The 21,350-nt window shown below is 41.9% G+C and overlaps 1 pseudogene; it reads left to right on the top strand.

The window, feature by feature from the left end:
- The first annotated feature begins 258 nt into the window (after positions 1–258).
- The window catches only part of LOC127489661 (platelet-activating factor acetylhydrolase IB subunit alpha2 pseudogene), a 96,488-nt pseudogene continuing 75,396 nt past the window's right edge, over positions 259–21,350 (top strand).

Below are 21,350 nucleotides of genomic sequence, written 5' to 3'. Positions count from 1 at the left end.
GGAAAACATTCAACAGAGCGAAAAGGCAACCTATGTAATGAGAAAATATTTGTGAACTGTATATTTGACAAAGGGTTAGCATCCAAAATATATAAGGTGTGCAAGCAACTCAATAGGCAGGAAAAAAAGCTGAATTAAAAAATGGGCAAAGGACTTAAAAAGATGTTTATCAAAAGATACACAAATGGCCAATATGCACATAAAAATGCTTGCAAAAATGTGTTGCAAATCATAAGGGGAATGCAAATTTAATCCACCATGCGTATTCACCTCACACCTGTTTACATGACTATTATCAAAAGTTCAAGAGATAGTGTCGGTGAGGTTGTTGAGAAAAGGGAATCCTTGTACACAATTAGTGAGAATGTAAATTAGTATGGCTGTTACAGAGAATAATATGGAGGCTCCTCAAAAAATTAAAAACAGAATTCCCATGGTATCTACCAATTCTGCTTCTGGGATTATACCCAAAGGGCAAAAAATCAGCATATCAAGAAGATACCTATACTCCTGTGTTCACTGCAGCATCATTTATCAAATGCAAAATATGTAATCAACCTGTGACCATCCACAGATGAATAGATAAAGAAAACATGAGGTTAACCTGCAAGGGATTCCTATTCAACCTTTAAAATAAAGAAATCCTGTTATTCACAACAACATGCATGAACGCGGGCGACATCATGCTAAAGGAAGCATGCAAAAAACACAGAGAAACACTGCATTATTTTACTTATATGAGGGTACATGAAAAAGTTTGTGGAAAAGTGGAATTAAAAGTGTGAATTTATGTTGCTGCAAACAACATTGTTCAAATACATCCATAGAGTTTCTTTTTATACATTCAGATTTTTTTTTTTATTTTGAGAGGCAGAGAGGGACAGACGGACAGACAGAAACACCACAAGGTAGAACAAAATGTCATCTGCTGTTTCATCTTCTATATACCCACAATGCCCAAGGCTAGGCCTGGGACTGAAGCCAAGAGCCAGGAAGTTGATCCTGCTCTCCTGGTAGAAAGAACCCAATTATTTGAGTTATTACTGCTTCTTCTAGGGTCTGGATTAGCAGAAAGTGTGAGTCAGGACCCAGAGTTGGGGTTCTAATCCAAGTATTTCAATATGGGGTGGGATTATCATAATCACTAGAACCAATTTCTCCCTCACGTGCACAATTTTTGCACTTTCTATGTAGTACAAAATGATTTTTTGCACCAAAATAAGCCCATCTTTTAATTTAACTATTCAAGAGGCAGACAGACACAGAGGGAAACAGTTACAGACACAGAGAGTTTTCCTGTCTGCAGATTCACTTCCCAAATGTCCACAATGGCCAGGGCTACACCAAGCCAAAGGTGAGACTGGAAATGCTATCTAGGTCTCTCGTTTGGATGACAGGGATCCAACTCTGTGAGCTATCACAACTGCTTCTCGGAGTCTGTAGTAACAGGAAGCTAGAATCGTTAGAATCCAGATCCAGGTATGGAACCCGGGTGCTCCAACATGAAACATGTGCATCTTAGCAAGCATCTTAACTACTAGGCTACATGCCTACTGTGGGGAGCAACTCGGACTAGACTAAGTTACTGGAATTAAGACTTATTCTATGCATCTGCTCTCCCACAATATGGCGCTGGGAGAGGAGAAAACAGCTTCTACCCAGCTGCCTCCAGTTCAACCAATAAACAGCAGGACCTACTCCTGATTGGAGGAGAGCAGTGTACTCGGCGTGTGGGCAGCCGAGTTAGGATTGGCGGAGGAGGACTATAAAGGAGGAGAGAGACGGCATGCACCAGGAACATCTAAGGGGAACACCAGTGCAGCCCTCAAGAGAGCCAGCCAGCGGTGTGCCACTCCCCTGCGGAAGTGGGGAAAGTGGCCAGGGGGAACCGCCCTTCCACGGAGGTGGAAGGGACAGTAGCCAACCTGGGAAGAACCAGCAGCAAACCCGGGGAGGGCCGAGCAGACAAAAGAACAACGCAGGGTCCTGTGTCGTTCCTCCACGAAGACGGGGAGCGACATAATGGTGCCGTGACTTGGATATGAAGCCTAGGCAGGGCTTAGTGTCGTTCCTCCACGAAGAGGGGGAGCGACATAATGGTGCCGTGACTCAGATAGGAAACTTAGGCGGGAAGAAGTGGAAAAATATCGGACAGAGAGACTAGCAAACAGCCTAGGGGAAAGCCGGATGAAAAAGTTGCCGGAAGAAGCTATTGAAAGCCTAGGCATAGACTCGGATACGGACTACGGGGGGAAGCTGGGAGAAATCTCTGAGATCGAAAGCGAAAGTGAAAGCTAGAACAAACAGATTTGGATACGGACTGTGGGGAGAAGCCAGGAGAAATGAGGGAGGAATATTGTTGGAAGAAAACTTAGGGAAACATACCGGGTAGAGAAAAATGTTAGGGAAATTGAAGCCGCGGGGGGCAGGCCGAGGCGGAGACGAAAGCTACTTTGGGATTCGTCGAGTTAGCCCAGGAATAAGGGGCGAAAAGTTAAAACCAGAAGCGGAAACGTAAGCCAGGTTGGAATCCGTCAGATTAGCCTGGGGAGCAAAGGACGGGAAGCCAAATCGTGGGGCGGAAACGTGAGCTGGGTTGAATTCGCCAGATTAGCCCGGGGAACTTAGATTGAATACTAGTGGCGGAGACGTGAGCTGGGGCTGTGTGACTCGCGGAGGCTGCCGCGCGCAGAGAGAGCGTGCGGGGCACAAGTAGATAGGGAACGCTGGGCTAGTGCGAGACCGCGGAGTGTGCGCGCGAAGCCCAGCCGCGCAGAGCCGGGAAGCCGCGCAAATGAGAGAGGCGCAGGCTGAAGCGGCTCAGAGCCGGGAAGCCGCCGCGGGGCGGGTGCCGAGAAGCAGCCTCGGGGCGGGCGCCGGGAAGCCGCAGGGATAAGAGAAACAGAAGTTTTGAAGTAAAATGAGAGAAATAGGAATGCTGGTAGATAGAAGTAAAATAGGAGAGATAGGAATGCCCGGAGATAGAAAAATAGAGAAAGGCCTCCCCACAACACAGCAATGAGAGAGCTTGGATTCGGTCTGCCTGATTAGTAAGGCGGTAAGCACCAACAGGCGGCTCGACCAGAGTATGAGCTGCAGGTCACCGAAGATAGGCACGAATCAACACCAATAAGCCTCCCCACAATATGGCAATGAGAAGGCTTGGATTCGGTTTGCCTGATAGGGCTTGTAAGCACCTGCAGGCAGAGCAGAGCATGCGCTGCAGGGCACCGAACACAGGCACGCATCAGCGCCTAAAAACCTCCTCACAACATGGCAAAGAGAGGACCCAGATTCGGTTTGCCTGATTGATAGGACTTGTAAGAACCTGTGGGCAACTCTAGCAAGCAGAGCAGAGTGTGTGCCGCGGGGCACCGAAGACAGGCGCGTATCAACGCCAAAAATAAAAAGAAAGGGGGATCTGTGGGGAGCAACTTGGACTAGACTAAGTTACTGGAATTAAGACTTATTCTATGCATCTGCTCTCCCACAATATGGCGCTGGGAGAGGAGAAAACAGCTTCTACCCAGCTGCCTCCAGTTCAACCAATAAACAGCAGGACCTACTCCTGATTGGAGGAGAGCAGTGTACTCGGCGTGTGGGCAGCCGAGTTAGGATTGGCGGAGGAGGACTATAAAGGAGGAGAGAGACGGCATGCACCAGGAACATCTAAGGGGAACACCAGTGCAGCCCTCAAGAGAGCCAGCCAGCGGTGTGCCACTCCCCTGCGGAAGTGGGGAAAGTGGCCAGGGGGAACCGCCCTTCCACGGAGGTGGAAGGGACAGTAGCCAACCCGGGAAGAACCAGCAGCAAACCCGGGGAGGGCCGAGCAGACAAAAGAACAACGCAGGGTCCTGTGTCGTTCCTCCACGAAGACGGGGAGCGACACCTACCCCTTACATTCTTCTTTTATTTCCACTTTTCCATGACCTTTCTGAAGAACCTTTGCATGTGGAATATAAAAAAGTCAAGCTCATAGACACAGAGGGTAAAATGATGTTCACCAGAACTGGGGACTTGGTAAGATATTGGTCAAAAGACACACAGTTTCTGATAGACAGTAGGAGTAAGTTCAAGAGATCTATTGTACATCATGATGATTATTGTCAATAACAACGCATTATGTTCTTGAAAATTGCTCAGATTATAAATTTTCTTACCACCAAAACTAGTTAAGTGTATCATGCACAATAAATATATATATATAATTTTATTTGCAATTAAAATGAAAAGTAAAAATAAGGGCCTGTGATGTGGCACAACAAATTAATCCACTATTTGAGTTGCCTGCAACCCAAGTGTCTCCTGTTCGAGTCCAATTGCTCTGTTTCTGATCCAGCTCACTGATAATGTGCTTGTGAAAGCAGAGAAACATGTCTGTCCAAATACTTGAGCCCCTGCCACCCACAAGGGAGACCCAGATGAAGCACCTGGTTTTACCCTTACTGACCTAACCTGACTCTCTGTACCTCTGCGTTTCAAATAAACAAATAAATCCTCAAAAGAAAGATCAATGAAAATATTCACTGCATGAAGTTATAATAAGATGTCCTAAAAGGACAATGTTAAATACTGTATACGCTGCATCAAAAAAATATTTTATAAGATACAATAAACTGAACTGAAAAATGTATACATCACAGAACTCCAAAATCCAGCCATGCGATGGGAATATAGTTTGTGACTGGTTATGTTTTCATGTTTATCCTGTTCTTGATTTTTCTGTTAACTTAGAAGTTACAGAGAATGTAGTTGAGTGAGTAAAGCCCAAATACAAACGATTTTTATTAGTGGAATAAAAAGTTGCAATCGTGTTACAGTTAATATTTCTCATCTTGACTCCATAATCTGTCTCCAAACTCTCCTCAAACTTATTTCTTGTTTCCTTCTTGAAAGAGATAATGGATTATCCATTCATCCATTTTATTAATACTGAACATTGTAAAGTTCACAATAAACCTAAAGTCTAAAGAAAAAAAATTGATATGAAAAAGTACTAATTAAATAAAATATTCTTTAAGTAAAGTAAATAGAGAACAAGGAGTGCCTTAGTTCCTGCGGATCCCAGAAAAGCTCCATAGGGGACAAAAACTTGAGTTAAATTTCAAGAACAAGAAGAAACTCACGAGTTCATTTTAGAACAGCAATGTTTCCAACATTTGGAATTGCATTGTTAGTATTTGCTCACTTCCTCTAGCCAGTAAGAGAAAGAATTAGGATTAGAATCCAGTTCATCCGTACCCAGCGTGAATCACTGCCTGTGACCATCTGCAGGTTGCATAGTCAGATATTTAGAAACAAAGCGGAGAGAGATCATCATAATTAGAGTTGGGCACAATGACATTTTTTCAACACTATTCAATAGGTAATAATGACGATGGCATTGCTAAGAAACTGGCAAACACTCGAATCTTCATTTACAAAATTGGATGAGATAATGAGGAGCACTATGACCTCATCACATGCTTTCGCCAACAGCCCCATTTTATTCTACTGATCATATTGAGCAAAAGCCGTGTTGCAAACTGAATCAGTTCCAGGACTTAAATCTGCTGTTCATTTTTAATAAGGGTCACATATAAATCACCTGCTCTATGCAGTGAGGAGGTGGTCTCTGTGTTACCTTATTTCACTTCTAGGGGTGAAAACCAAGCCTAGTGTTAGCCCATAGCTTCCAAATAGAAGCCTATAAACCCAGATGCATCTTCAGGACCAACACGGTGCTCCTTAATCACTCTACTCATTACTGCTTTGGAGCACACCCCTGGCAAGACAGACTGCATAGGGTGGATTCTGTTTTGAGTAACTGACACTGTGTAAACTTGTTCATCCCCAGATAAGCCTTGAGATATGACATCTCAATATCAGATGTAAACACTTTCATTAGGTAGAAGTCATGTCCAATATGAAAATGTTTATAAGCCTATTTTACCTATTTTATGGGGCTATACAAACAAAATAGCATGCTTTCTCAACTCTAAGAATTAAATGTCAATTTTAGATATGCTTTAAGGGCATAGAGTACCTTCCTAATAAGAGCAAATCACTCATATATTTTTAATTAATATTTTTATACAAATATTTTTGTGCATGTGTATAAATGTCTATTGAATGACAGACGTTCTATCACACAAATCATAGAGTGATGAATTATATAGTTCCCCTGAGTAGCTCTCCAATCAGTAAGGGAGAAAAAGAAGTAAATAGATAACTACAAAGTGTCAGGCAGGATTTGACCTGAAGGGACCTCAGATTTAGGAAGAGGCACCTCCAGAATAGGACAGCTATCACAATACCCATCATGGACCAGTGCAACTCAGTATTTATGCCTCCCCTTGCCCCTGCAGGCCTCAGAATCTCAATCCGGCTTTGATGGATGGGGTTTCTGTTTGCTTGTGTCCTTTCTCTGGCTTTGGCTCTTGATTGAATTGTGTTTCTGGCTTTGTAGATTCACTGCATTGTCTTCTTGTTCACAGCTTGTCTCTGTGCTCCAAGTCCCTCAGCCAATTAAAAATGATCGCATTGTAATTGACATTCAGCTGGGCCTTACTGTGAATGGATAGGATAGACAGGAGGAATCTGATGCAGGGAATTACTAGGAAAGGCAAGATTTGGTGCATATTAGACAGGGCTGTGTGTGTTCGCATGTGTGCATGTGTTGGTGGGGGAAAGCTCAGAATAAAAAATGAGAGAGGAAAGCACCCTAGAACTGAATAAACTTCTAATTTAAGAGATTTCCTTAGTAACAGTGACACAAAATAGATCCTATAGGTAAGTTGTGTTGAAATAAAAATGTATTTTATGGAAGTAAATACATGAGTAAATGTTAGCATAGGTACCTAGTTTCTGCAATTATCAGTTTATCTAAAACAAGTATAGAGATCGTTATAAACATTTACCTTATAAAATTGAAAATGAGTTCCATTTTTCTGATTCCTGAAATGAACTTAATAAGGAAATTTACTCCACCAGTTTTTAAAGTAGATCCAATCTGGATTTCTATTGAGAGAGATTTCTCCTTATTAAGGTTCAAACATTTGGGGCTCATGCTGTGGCATAACAAGTAAAGCCACTGCCTGTGGTGCTGGCATCACATATGTGCACTGGTTTGAGTCCTGACTGCTCCATTTCCAGTCCAGCTCTCTGCCATGGCCTGGGAAAGCAGTAGAAGATGGCCAAGTCCTCCGGTTCCTGCACCCTCGTGGAAGACCCGGAAGAAGCTCCTGGCTCCTGGCTTTGGATCAGCCCAGCTCTGGCCATGGCGGCCAATTGGGGATTGAACCAGCTCGCTCAGGGCTGAAGCTGTGGCTCAGTGGGTTAATGCCCTGGCCTGAAGCACCGGCATCCCATATGGGCACCGGTTCAAGTCCCGGCTGCTCCCCTTCTGATCCAGCTCTCTGCTATGGCCTGGGATAGCAGTAGAGGATGGTGCAAGTCCTTGGGCCCCTGCACCCGTGTGGGAGACCCGGAAGAAGCTCCTGGCTCCTGGCTTCAGATCGGCGCAGTGCCGGCCGTTGCAGCCAATTGGGGAGTGAACCATCGGATGGAAGACCTCTCTCTCTGTCTCTCTGCGCCTCTTCTCTCTCTGTGTAACTCTGACTTTCAAATAAATAAATCTTTAAAAAGGCTCAATCATTCACTCAGTAAATAATTTTTAACATCTACTCTGTCCAGAAAGAGTAAATAAATGTTAGCACTAAGCAAGCATTAAATATATCAAGTATCAAAACATGCTATTAAGGCCAGGTAAATGGAGGACCTGACAGGGTGGAGAGTGTGCAGTTACACTAGTCAGAGAAACCCTCTTGAATAAGGTGACCAGAGGACATAGAACAAATTAAGTTAGAAAGGAAGCTAGGTGGATGTCTTTAGAACAAGGAGAGAAAATTCCTTTACAGAATTATGTAGATATAACAAAAAGAATAGCAAGCAACCTGGAGTAGTAGGAACTGCCACCACCAACTCCCCCCCACACTCTGCCACACACACACACACACACACACACACACACAAGCACAAAGTTGAGAGGGAGCTTTCCAAGCAAAGTTTTGAGGTGGCCTTATTCAGGGAAAGGAGTTCCAGACAGAAGGAATGGAAAGAGCTGCTTTCTTAAAGAAAACTTCCTTGAGGAGGGGAAATGTAGACTGGACAACTAAGGATGACTAATAATGAATGGACCTGAGTGCTAAAGATCACTCCACAGGCAGTTATAGGGTTGAGCATAGCTACTGATCTTAACCATCCCAGTTTATCTATTGATAAAATGGGTACATTTGCAGTGTCTCTCTCAAGTGTTTTTGGGAGGATTACATGAGTTTAGCCACTGTTTAAATTCATTTTTTGAATTTTTATTTATCTCTCTTGTTAAGATTTATTTATTTTACTTGAAAGTCAGAGTTACACACACACACACACACACACAGAGAGAGAGAGAGAGGCAGAGAGAGAAAGAGAGAGGTCTTCCATTCACTGGTTCACTCCTCAATTGGTCGCAATGGCTGGAGCTGCACTGATTCGAAGCCAGGAGCCAGGGGCTTCTTCCGGGTCACCCATGTGGATGCAGGGGCCCAAGGACATGGCCATCTTCCACTGCTTTCCTAGGCCATAGCACCCATATGGGATGCTGGCACTGCAGGAGGGAGCTTTAACCTGCTACACCATAGTGCCAGCCCCTATTTATTATCTTTCAAATTACTTGAAGTGCAGAGACAGAGACAGAGATCTTTGATCTGTAGGTTTAGTCTCCAAATGCCTGTAACAGCCAGGACTGGGCCAGACTGAAACTAGGACCTGCAACCCATCCTGAGTCTCCCAAGTAGGTGGCAGAGACCCAAGTACCTTAGCCATTACCTGCCACCACTCAGATTCAAGCCAGATCAGAAGTGGAGTCAGAACATGCAATAGGCACCCTGATAAGGGATGCAGATGTCTTAACCACTGAGCCAAATGCCTTCTCTAATCTTTCTATTAATATTCTTGTAGGATGTTGGGGTTAGTTAAAACAAACCTTGAATGTTTCTACAGAGGAGGCAGGGAGCAGAAGAGAAAGGCCACATGTAGTACATTTAAGAATAGAATAGTCCTCCCTTTTCCATGATTTCACTTTCTGTTGACCACGGATAAGGGGGAACGACCTATGGATCCTTCTCAACACAAAGCGTGAGTCAAGTGAAGTTAGCTATTGTGAAAAAGAAAGGCAGAGTAACCACAATTATGTAACTTGTATTGCAGTGTTTTGCTATAATTGTCTTATTTTAATATTGGTTCTTGTTAATCTCCAACTGTGCCTAATTGATACATTTGACTTTATCTGAAGAATGTTTGTATGGGGAGAGGCATAATGCATGCAGGGCTCAGTACCATCTGAGGTTTCGGGCATCCCCACAAGGGTCTTGCAGTGTTTGTCGCATGGACAATGGCAGGCTGCTGTATTTTCCAGGAGAGAAGAGAACTAAGGTTAGCTGTATAGGGGAGGTGATGTATACAGGCACAGAGAGATATGGGGTCAAGAAAGGTTTTGTTTGCTGGAGATGAGAAATGTGATGGCATGTCAATAACCTAGTGGGAGAGATTTAGTAAATGGGACATGTTCAATTTTAAAAGAGAGACAATGATCGCCTAAAGACGTGCATGGAGGATAAGAGTAGCTCCAAGTACCTTGCAAAGAAAGCAAGTCATCCTCACAGGATCCAGTGGGAAGAGGATACTACAGGTGTAGGCTGGACCTCTGGTTACCAACACTTATTTCTCTTCCCCTGGGGAATCAATCAAACTAATGTAGACTGTCTCTAGCTTAAAGGATCTTTACTCTGATTCTGCAGCGTCTTGAGAGCAAAGTGAGTCCCCATCTAGATGACTACCAACTCTAGGCTCTTTGTGGCCTGCTTGTGACCCTGTCTCCTCTGTAAGCCCACTGTCAGTCCCTAGTTTCAAGACACTCCTCTGAATACTCCAAATGCAGAAACCACTCCCACTCTTCCTCGGGACACTTGGATACCTGCAGCCTTGCAAATCTCATCTACAGTCAGCAGTGCTTTGAGAGTCAATGTTGGTCCCAACAACTTCCTATCCAGTTGTTGCTTTCTAAGGTGGGCCCCTCAGAGTAGCAGCAGGGCTGGACACCTTCATAAACGTACACATTCTCAAGCCTCAGCCCAGAGCTGGTGATTCAGAAACTCCGAAGGAGGACAACACTTTGTGTTCTAAGAAGCCCTCTAGGAGACCCAGCTATGTTCTAGGAAGAGACTATGTATCAGGAAAATAAAGCAAACAAAGATGTCCACTTCCACATTACTGCCACTTTGAGCCTTAGAAACACTCAGAACAAAATGCATACCCATACAGACTTATAATAAAAAAAAGTTGAAAACTGAGAAAATTAGACAAGATTTTAAAGGTTGGTCAGGGTCCCTTCACTCAAAGACAACAATGTTAACCTTTTGTTCTTTTGCTTCCAAACATGCCAGTGTGTCCCTCTTTATCAGGCTTGTGGCTGAGGCTGGCTACACTGGAGAACTGAAGGCACTTACCATATTGGAATTAACTCGAAGCTTCAGAACCCATTCATATTTTTGTTTAGCAAAATGCACTTTGCTTACAGCTTGCTTTTCTGGAAGATGCATATCTCTCTGTGGCCAGACCTATGCTATTTCCCTGATTTCTATGGGCATCCACAAATTATTTATGCAGTCAATAAGCATCTTATAAGTAACTACTCATTCAGACTGAATTGATGTTTGTGCTAACTAGAAAAGAATGTTGATTCCGGCACTTTGTTACCTTTGCACCTTATAAATAGAAGGGATTTAGTAAAGAAGCAGGGATGCTGGGGACTCCCTGAAGCTTTTTGAAAGAGAGGAATGAAGGGAAGGGAACCCAGAGCCAGCAGCTAATTAGCAAAGCCACTGCCAAGTCAGGCACTCCTGGGCCTGGCTGGCAGGTGGGGGTGGAGTGGGTGGGGCCTTGCAAACCTGTTCCTTATTTGCCATCTCACTCATTGATGGATTCTCCTCAATGCATTTTCCCTTACATTCTTCTACCTCTCGTGGTGCTTACTTCAACTTTTCCTCTATCCTCTTTCCTTCTCTTCTATTTCTCTTGTTCTCTCCCTTATTCTACCAAAACCATTTTATCTCTTCAATATAGAAAACATAGTCAATATCTGCATCATATTTATTTTTTGCATTAACAAAAAACGCTCTATTTTGCATTAACATCTTTGTTCCTTTTACCCTCCTGTAGGGAAAGGCGGCATCCTTTTAGTTTGGTAAGATTTTTCTACAAACCCTTTAGAATGTTCATAAAGAAAGATGCAGTCAGTTTTCTTTTACATTAGTGATTTTGCCAAGTAAGATTTAGAAAACACTAACAAAGAACAGACAAAAAAGCATCTTTTTCATAAAGGCATAGAATAAATCAGTTCTCACAACTACTGCTTAAGCAAAATGCATTTTTAAAACTGTGTGTCTATATTTAAACATGCTAACACCCACTCACCTGAGGCAGGGAAGGGAACATACAGTAAAATGGTCTTAAGTGGAGCAAAAGAAAACATTTCCTGCCACACATTTTGCAATACTCTCCAACAATAGGCAAACACTTACGCATGCTTTAAACCCTGTTAATTACTCAATGTGAACCAAATGCAAGAGGTTTTATCACAGTTGCTTGTTGATTCATCTTTTCTGTCTTTTTCTGTGGTTTTAGAGACTTCCTGATAATCTTTAATTTTTCACTAGTTTAATAATAGCATATTTTTATCTAAATTTGTTTACTTTTAAAAGACACTTGTTTTTTTAAAAAGATTTTATTTATTTATTTAAAAGTCAGAGTTACACAGAGAGAGGAGAGGCAGGGACAGAGGCAGAGAGAGAGGTCTTCCACTCGATGGTTCACTCCCCAGATGGCCGTAACGGCCTGAGCTGTGCCAATCCGGAGCCAGGAGCCAGGAGCTTCTTCCTGGTCTCCCACATGGGTGCAGGGACCCAAGGACTTGGGCCATCCTCCACTGTTTTCTAGGCCATAGCAGAGAGCTAGACAGGAAGTGGAGCAGCTGGATCTTGAACCGGCACCCATATGGCATGTGGACACTTCAGGCCAGGGCATTAACCCACTGTGCCACAGTGCCGGCCCCAATACATTTGTTTTTAAAATATAAAATTATATTTATAGTATGCCTATTTTATAATATATACTCCCACATTTTTAAAGATTTATTTACTTAATTGAAAGATAGAGTTACATAGAGGCAGAGAGAGAGGATGAGGGAAAGAGAGAGGATGAGGGAGAGAGAGAGAGAGAGAGAGAGAGATTCTTCCATCTGCTGATTTACTCCCCAAGTGGCTGCAACAGCTGGAGCCAGCCTGTTCTGAAGCCAGGAGCCAGGAGCTTCCTCTGGGTCTCCCATGTGGGTGCAAGTGCCCATGTACTTGGGCCATCTTCTACTGCTTTTCTAGGCCGTAGCAGAGAGCTAGATCGGAAGTGGAGCAGTTGGGACTCAAACGAGTGCCTATATGGCATACCAGCTACACCACAGTGCCAGCCGCACTTCCACTTCTTATAGTTCAAACACAAAACACTATATAGCATTTGATAGGTAAAGGATTTTTTTAAATACATGATTATATTTATGTTTTGTATTGAATTAACTTGTATATTAACATATACCATGGAATATATTTATATTACTTGTAGTTTAAAGACAAGATACTATTTGGCATTTGGTGAGTAAGGTAAATTTTATTAACTAGGCTCCCTCCTGCTGCTTTTGCATTCAGATACTCCTTGACTTACAGTGGAGATCCTTTTGAGTGAGCCCATTGGAAGTTGAAAATGTATCTAATACACTTAACTTGCAAGACACCATTGCTTAGCTTAGCCTACCTTATACATGTTCAGAGCACTTACATCACTTTATAGTTGGGCAAAATCATCTAAAACAAAGTATACTTTAAGGAAAATGTTGAATATCTTATGTAATTTATGAGATACTGCACAGAAAGTGAGTAAGAACGGTTGCATGGCTTTCACACCATCAGAAATCAAAACCTTGTGAAGTCAAACCATGGCAAGCCAGGGGACATCTGTTTGTTTTCCTCCTCTTCTAAGATAAAATTCCCTAAAATCAAACCTAATCACATTCACCTGATATCAATAAAATGCCACGGACATTAGTTTCAGAAGTTTTACGAATTCATAGTGTCACATTGAGTGTTTTCATGTATTCAATTCAGCCTGAGCAGTCAAAGCCGCATGTGGTCTGCCTTGTTAGTATCCTGTATTATTACTTTGCCCTCTGGTCCCAGATCTTGTGAATCAAGTTCAATGTCTTACTTTTGGCTGTCAGCCTATCATTTACTTACCAGGGATATAACAGGGAATGGCAAACAGAGGCCTATGGCCAACCTTCCACACATACTTTAATAGTTCCTAGTTTGTGGTCCTGCCAGAATTGTATTCAATGCTAGTGCTGCATTATTTTTTAATATGTTTAAAATTGTCATATTGTTTATACATAAGATTATAACAACTTGTTGCAAACATACTTTGTTGGTGCTACAACTTGGTGATACTAACATAAAAATGTGTCACAAAAATATTCCTATAATACATCTGCATGTCCCAGAGTGTATGTTTGTATTTGTGAGCACGAGTTGGGGGACAGACACAACACTGGAGCCTCAAATCAATTCATAAGGAATTCAATGATCTGGCAGTAAATCGGGACACTCAGGGGAGCTATTTTGTAGAGGTACTTAAGATCACACATTTAGTACTTAATACAACTGCCTTACCTAGAGGTTGATATAGTTAGTATTTTCACAGCAATATCTGTCTGTCAGTTCTATGAGCTCATTTAATTAGTAAGTCAAAACCATAAAAAATTGGGACCCAGGGGAGCAATGGCTAATTTGTTTTGTTATCTTTATTCCTCAAACAATTCTAGTGTTTGTATTTTATTAGATGATTATGAGATAAGCAAATAAACAACTTTTTGTTTATAAAATTGAATCATAACTTCACTCCTAATAATTATAGAAATGTGTGTGTATCTGTGTGGGTGTGTAAATCATACTGTTTATTCTTGATATCAAAATAGAATTCTGAGAGTAGTTATTTTACATAGCAGTTTCGATGCATGAGACTCCCTTCCATCTGCCTGGGGTTGACCCTGGTTCTAGGTCCTGACTCCAGTTCCTGCTAATGCAGAACATGGGAGGCAGTGGTGTCAGCTCAGCTGGTCAGGTTCCTACCACCCGTGTGGGAGACCTGGGAGATTCCGGATTCTGTGCTCTATATTCAGCCCACCCTCAGTCACTGTGGCCATTTGAGGAGTGGATCAGTGCATGGGATCTCTCTCTCTCTCTTTCTTTGTACTTTTAAAATAAGTCAAAATAAATTGATAGGTTTTTTTAAATTTTAATATTCTTATATGGCAAAGAAAGGTTAAATGACCAGCAAGTTTGTAAGAATAGATGCTGCGGCTAACCAGAAAGAATTTCCTCTTGTCAAATAATAATTACTAATGTAAGTGTCTTTTTAATTAGAAGAAAGCTTATTTGTTTATTTGAAATGAGTGCAAGGCCCTGCACCGTGGATCACTTGGTTGATCCTCTGCCTGCGGCGCTGGCATCCCATAAGGGCGCCGGGTTCTAGTCCCGGTTGCTCCTCTTCCAGTCCAGCTCTCTGCTGTGGCCCGGGAGTGCAGTGGAGGATGGCCCAAGTGCTTGGGCCCCTGCACCCGCATGGGAGACCAGGAGAAAGCACCTGGCTCCTGGCTTCAGATCGGCGTAGTTCTGGCCATGGTGGCCATTTGGGGGTGAACCAATGGAAGGAAGACTTTCTCTCTGTCTCTCTCTCTCTCGTCTAACTCTGTCAAAAAAGAAAAAAAAAAAAAGAAATGAGTGGGAGAGAGGGAAATAGAAAAAGAGATCTTCAGTCTGCTGGTTTGTTCCCCAAATGCCAGCAACAGAGAAACAGGACTTGAATCCAGGCCATCCAACATGGGATGTGTGTGTCCCAAGCAGTGACTTAACCCACAGTGGCATAAGACCCACCCCCAGTTTTTTAACATTTTCTTTAATAGTTCTTAACAAAGCATTTATAGGATGGTGCATGGGTGAAATTTCTACATTATGCTTATGTTGGAAATAGAGGAAATAAATTATGAACATAGTATTCCCATTTCTGGTGGTACCAGCTACTCTCTTGGATGAATACCTGGTAATGCCTGAGATCCTTAGCTGATTTTTCTAAATTATGGTTACAAGAAGTCACTAATTGAATGGTCCCAAAGAATGAGAAAGAGAACCATTTTTAAAGATGTTTTTTTATTTATCTGAAAGGCATAAATACTGAGAGAGAGAGAGAGAGAGAGAGAAATCTTCCATCTGCTTGTTCACTCTCCAAAGGGTTGCAATGGCTGAACTGAGCCAACCCAAAGCCATGAGCCAGGAGCTTCTTCCAGGTCTCCCACATGGGAGCAGGGGCCCAAGCACTTGAGCCATCTTCCATTGCTTTCTGAGGTGCATTAACAGGGAGCTGGAACAGAAGTAGAGCAGCTGGGACTTGAACCGGTGCCCATATGAGATGCTGACCTTGAAGGTGGAAGCTTTAAACTTCGCCACAGTGCCAGCTGCTGAAGCATCATTTTTGAAATTTAATTTCAAATATTGAGATGGCATATTACAAACCCTTTGATTATGGCCACTGGTTGTTTATTTTTCATGTGTTTTCATAAAATAAATGTGAATGAACCTGTAATATGACTGAGTTAATAGGCAGAGAGAGCTCTTCATTCTCATATCAGCAAATCCCAAATTTGGCCTATCATCTATTTCCATTTGACTATGGAATTTCTATTTACTCCAGCTGTTTCACACCATGACGGGCAGGCTCCAAAATGTCAGCTGGTTCACAATGTAACTGTGATAAACATGGGAGCATAGAGGGCCCCAGTACAGATCTACCATAGGTAGCTTTACGTAGGTTTCTGAAGAATCACTTCCTAATTCTTTTGCAAAACCCCCCAAAATGGCTTATATCTTTCTTGAACTATCTATTGATTAGATAGCCCATAAAAAGGGTAAAAAATAGACTAAGAACATCTTCTTGATTGACGTAAAAATCAAAATTTTCAAAAAGTAAATAATGCAAATAAGTTGATTATTCACTTCACCTCCACTCAGGGTAAACAAGGTGCTGTAGCTTTTATAGGTTCAAAGGCGATGCAGTGGCAGTGGGCAATGATTTTCAATGTGGCTAAATAAAGCTGAAGAGACTGATGTGTGACCTTTACTTTCCAAATCAAGTGCATGTGTAATCTGCCCACGTTAATGCCCGCATCCATATTCAGGAGAGACATTGACTGCCCTTGGCCCTGGCCCTGGGCCTAGGTGATTCTATGAATACTGAGCCAGCGATCCACACAGGCTCTCAGGCAGACAGCTCCCAAGAGCTGCTCTGGGCTTCCCCGGTAAAATCGCAATCTGTGAACTCACTTTGAAACCGTTTTCCATCGTCGCCTCCTGCAAATCATCATGGCCCCCAGGTTTGGACAGTGGGATTTCAAGCAATGTGCTTTTGTTCTCTTTGAATTGACAATGCCTTGCAAATACTTATCAAGTATCCACTGCCTCTATTGTGTTCTCAGAAATAATGTGACAATAAGCAGTGCTACTAACTTATGACATCCCTTTTCTTTAGGAATGATTGAATGATTCCCACACATTTTAAACTCCAAATAAGGAGGTGGGGAAGGGGTCTGAAAAAAGAAAGACAACCCACGTACAGATTTCACCTCACTAACGACTTAATTGGCATCACCCCTGGGGTGAAATGTTGTAACACCCTACAACCCTTTATGACAGGAAGTAAAAATTCCATATCCAATTGGAGCTACAGGGATAATTTAGGGAGGCAGAATGCAATTATCCAATTAGGAATTTAGCCAGAACAGAAAGGTTAATCCCCCTTAGTCCTTTCAAAAGAACCCATGGGATCGTTAATGACGACAAGGGGTCAGGACCCGTGTTTTACAACTCAAGCCAAAAAATTATTCAGACTTCACTCTCCCTTGCTGAACAACGGTGAGGCTCAAATCCACCAAACTTCAGGAGAAATCTTCCCCAAATGGGAGCTTTCTAGCCGTTGCAGAGTTCCTGTATTCTCTACTCTAGGTTTTGAAACCACAATGTCAAAGTTGTTTCAGCTTCAAAAGCAAGTTGAGGATTTGGCTAACAATGATTCTGTGGCGTGGGATGCTTTCCTGCACATTCGAGAGAGAATGGTTGGACTTGGATGCTGACTCAGAGGTTTGGAATGCGCCATTGATGCCTGGCTGGGTTCCAGCTTTGGGCTTAGAATCTGCCAACTTGGCAGGCTGGGGAATTTGCTATGGCAATTTTTCAAAATGTGAAGAATCAGTCCAAGGAGAGATTGTTTCTACATTTTAACTACCAGGACAAGTGACAGGGTCCTCTCTAACAAACAGTCTGGCCCAAGACAGAAAGAGAGGTTGTACTCAAAGGAGAACTGACGGCGTATTTGCAAGAACCTCTTGTACTAGTAATATACCTTTTGGGCATTCATTCCAAAGTTCCGGCCAAAGGAAATATGAATTACAAATTTCAGTCTGGGAGGCAAAGAATACAGACCTGCCGGATGCAACAACAAATGGTACCTTGCAGGTCTTCCTAGCAGACATACACTTGTGTCACAGATATTTAGAAGTGAAGCAATTTTTCTTTGGATGCCAGCCAATGTGGGATCATTAAACAGAGCTTTTTTGGATATTCAAGTCTAATATGTTTAGTGGAAAAAGTGTTAGTGGTGGGGGCGGGGGTAAGAGCTCTCAGCCAGAAAGCAAGTTTATCTTTGTTATTTTATTCTTTTAAAATATTTCTGCCTTTAATTCTCTTAAATTTCAACTGATACAGATATATAGGAAACTTTTAGAATATCCCTGAATATTACTTGAGTTTCTACAAATTCCAATTTGTCCCAATGCCCTATGGAATAATTTTCCTATGAGAATTAAGAAGATATTTTCTAAAAATGGAGGAGGTAATACCCAAAACAGAAATTAGAGGCTTTGATTAGGTAGAAATTAACACAATCAGTAGATGGCTTTGTGACTAATGGGTAAAACCGCTGCCTATGACACCTGCAGCCCATATGGGAGCTAGTTTGTGTCCCAGCTGCTCTATGTCCAGTCCAGCTCCCTGCTAATGGCCTGAGAAAAGAAGCAGAAAATGGCCCATGTGTTTGGACCCCTGATTCCTATGTGAGAGACCTGGATGAAGCTCTTGGCTCCTGCCTTTGGTCTGACTCAGCCCTGGTCATTGCAGCCATCTGGGGAGTAAACCAATGGATGGAAGATAGTCTCTTTCTCTCTCTCTTTCTCCCTTACCCTCTCTGTCTCCCTCTCCCTCTCCCTCCGTAACTCTGCCCTTCAAATAAATAAGCCTATGTTTAAAAAAAGAAAAGAAATTAACACAACGATACTAGTGCATAATTCAATTAGGTTTTAGCATCATTATTTACACATCAAATTGTAACTGATACTGTATTTATATTAGAAAACGCTTCAGACTCTGATTTAAAAAAATTTTTAAACATTTTAACAGTATAAAGTAAGTCATATGTAAATTTTATTCAATGTGTAGATGTTGTTTATTTTAGCCTTTTATTAATTTTTTCAAAAAATAAACATTTTCTCTATTGGTATTTGAAAATATCTAAATAATACTTTCTCAAGAAAATAAAGAAATATTCAACATATATGGGGATGGAAATTTCTGCTCCTTCTACACTGTTGCATGTTGTATGGTAAAGTTTACATGGAAAGTAAATGATAACAATTATTAAATGAATCATATACAATAAATAGCATGTGATGTTCATTAGAATTGGTTTCATTAGAGTCCTTTGGTTTTCTCTTAAATTATTGAATTTTGCAAGGCCTAATGATTTCTCAAAAATTAAAAATCTAAAACCGACGTACATATGATGTACAATTTATACATTTTCTGCTTTTGAAAGTAAATCTTAAGAAGAAAAAAAAATTAGACCATAGTGTTAACTACTTTTAAAGCAATGTTTATTCCACTCTACTGTTTTCAAGAAGATGATCGGCTAAACCTGATTTCGGAACAAATGTTTGCTGGTTTTTCAATTACGCTGAACAACAGTAGGAAAAGTTTTTCTAAGAATAGAAGTAGCTGGGATGTTCATGTTGTGTACTTTAAAATGCAGATTTACTATTACTCAGATTTGGTGAGGCCAAGAGGTCAAGAGGTGACTGCCACTGCAGATACAGTGCGTTGCTCACAGTTCCTAAGAAGAAGAGCTAGGCCAGACCATGCAGGGTCATACAGAGAAGCCCCAGGAGAAAGTGAGCACAAAGCGTGGGCAAGAGCTTTACTATGATTGCTGTGGGAAAGAATGGATAAAAGCAAGGCAAGCAGGCAAAAGATTGGCTGCTTTGAATAATTTCAGCAGGCTCTGGGATACAGGTTAATTATAGCTGTCCAGTACCTGGACCAGTTGTGTTTTGGTGGAAGAATATTGGTCCAGACAAGGGGAGCCAATATAGAAGGTGCCTCAAGTGTAGACTCTGGACTGCTTAGTGTCCATTTAAAAGGTGCACTAACAGGTGAGTCATTTAGTATCTCTAGGAATGGGCTGGCCCTGAGAGGGACAAATTGTCCACGGCTAGCTGGGTTCCAGATGTCAAGGAACAGAAATGCAGAAAATAAAAAGGCATGATTTAGACAATATACTGTTCACTTAATTTTAAGTCAGTATGGCAACATGAAAAGTATTTCAGACTTTCTATAAGCACTTATTCTCTTTAATGTGTACCCACTTTCTGTTTCCGTCACCATAACCATAACATCTGCTTATAAACATGCAGTAACCCGTTCATCATAATCTACTTCCTGGGCCAAACACTATTATCTCCTATGGACTGGAGAGACCCCCAAACCAAATTCCACATTTACTTATTTTCAGCTAGGAGGTCTTGCGTAATTCACTCCTCCAAGCCACATTTTCCTCATTTTTTTTTAATTTATTTTTTTTGACAGGCAGAGTTAGACAGTGAGAGAGAGAGAGACAGAGAGAAAGGTCTTCCTTTCTGTTGGTTCACCCCCTAAATGGCCACTCCGGCTGGTGCGCTACGCTGATCCGAAGCCACGAGACAGGTGCTTCTCCTGGTCTCCCATGTGGCTGCAGGGCCCAAGCACTTGGGCCATCCTCCACTGTACTCCCAGGCCACAGCAGAGAGCTGGACTGGAAGAGGAGCAACTGGGACAGAATCTGGCGCCCCGACCGGGACTAGAACCCCGGGTGCCAGTGCTGCAGGCAGAGGATTAGCCTAGTGAGCTGCGGTGCCGGAATATTTTCCTCATTTTTAAAATCAAGGATTCTTTAACTCTAACTTTGACTATTAAATTTGAAAATACCTATAAAGGGCCGGAGTTCAGAAGGTCCTCATTCAATGGAAACCCTCACTCTACTTTGATTTACAAGTTTAACCTCCACCTAATAAGAAAAGAACCAGCTAATACTATTTCTTTTTAACTTATCAAGGCTGTACCTTTATTTTCCCTAGAATAGTAATCATTTTATAGTAAAATCTTACTTTTTTTTTCTATTAAGGGAACTAGCTTAAAAGAGGCATGGCTTTTTTAATTTTAATTTTAATTTTAATTTTAATTTTAATTACTTTTTAACAGATTCCATGTGCTTGTAGATACTATTCTAAGAACATAATAATATTCCCTTCCTCCCTCCCTCCCTCTCTCTCTCTCCCACCACATAGCTTACTTAACACAAGCACCACTCTCTGTTGATTGATTATATATCGCTACAGAAGTTGAGCATCCAGAAGCCTTGGATTAACGCAGAAAAGACCTCTGGGCATTGAGAGCAAGGGGAGTGTGTGAGGAACTGGAAGGAAATGGACTGAGAAGTTAGGGGAATGTACAGTGATTGTGTAGGGCTTTCCTGGAAGAGAGAGCCACGTTGTCCAATCGTTCATGAGCTATAACGTCCAGGCTTGGCCATCCAACCCCAAAGAGCATTAATTCCTCAACTGTAAAAATGGAACTCATAGTGTCTGCCTCTTAGTGATAAAACATTTAGCATAGCTTGTGGCAGAGAGCAAGTGTTGCATATACGGTATTATTGTGGCTATTAAGTCACTTTTGAAGAGATTTACATTATACAGAAAGGTTGAATTTCTACTTGGAGGATATAAAACAATATTCAGAAAATTTTGCTTGAGGGTTCTAAATATTTATAGCAGAACACCATTTTTGCCCTTATCATTATTGCTGTCATAGAAC

The sequence above is a fragment of the Oryctolagus cuniculus genome, chromosome 2, assembly GCF_964237555.1.
Source record: "Oryctolagus cuniculus chromosome 2, mOryCun1.1, whole genome shotgun sequence".
Classification (NCBI taxonomy): Eukaryota; Metazoa; Chordata; class Mammalia; order Lagomorpha; family Leporidae; genus Oryctolagus; species Oryctolagus cuniculus.
The sequence above is the reverse complement of the archived record's forward strand: the minus strand, read 5'-3'. Positions and strand labels throughout refer to the sequence as shown.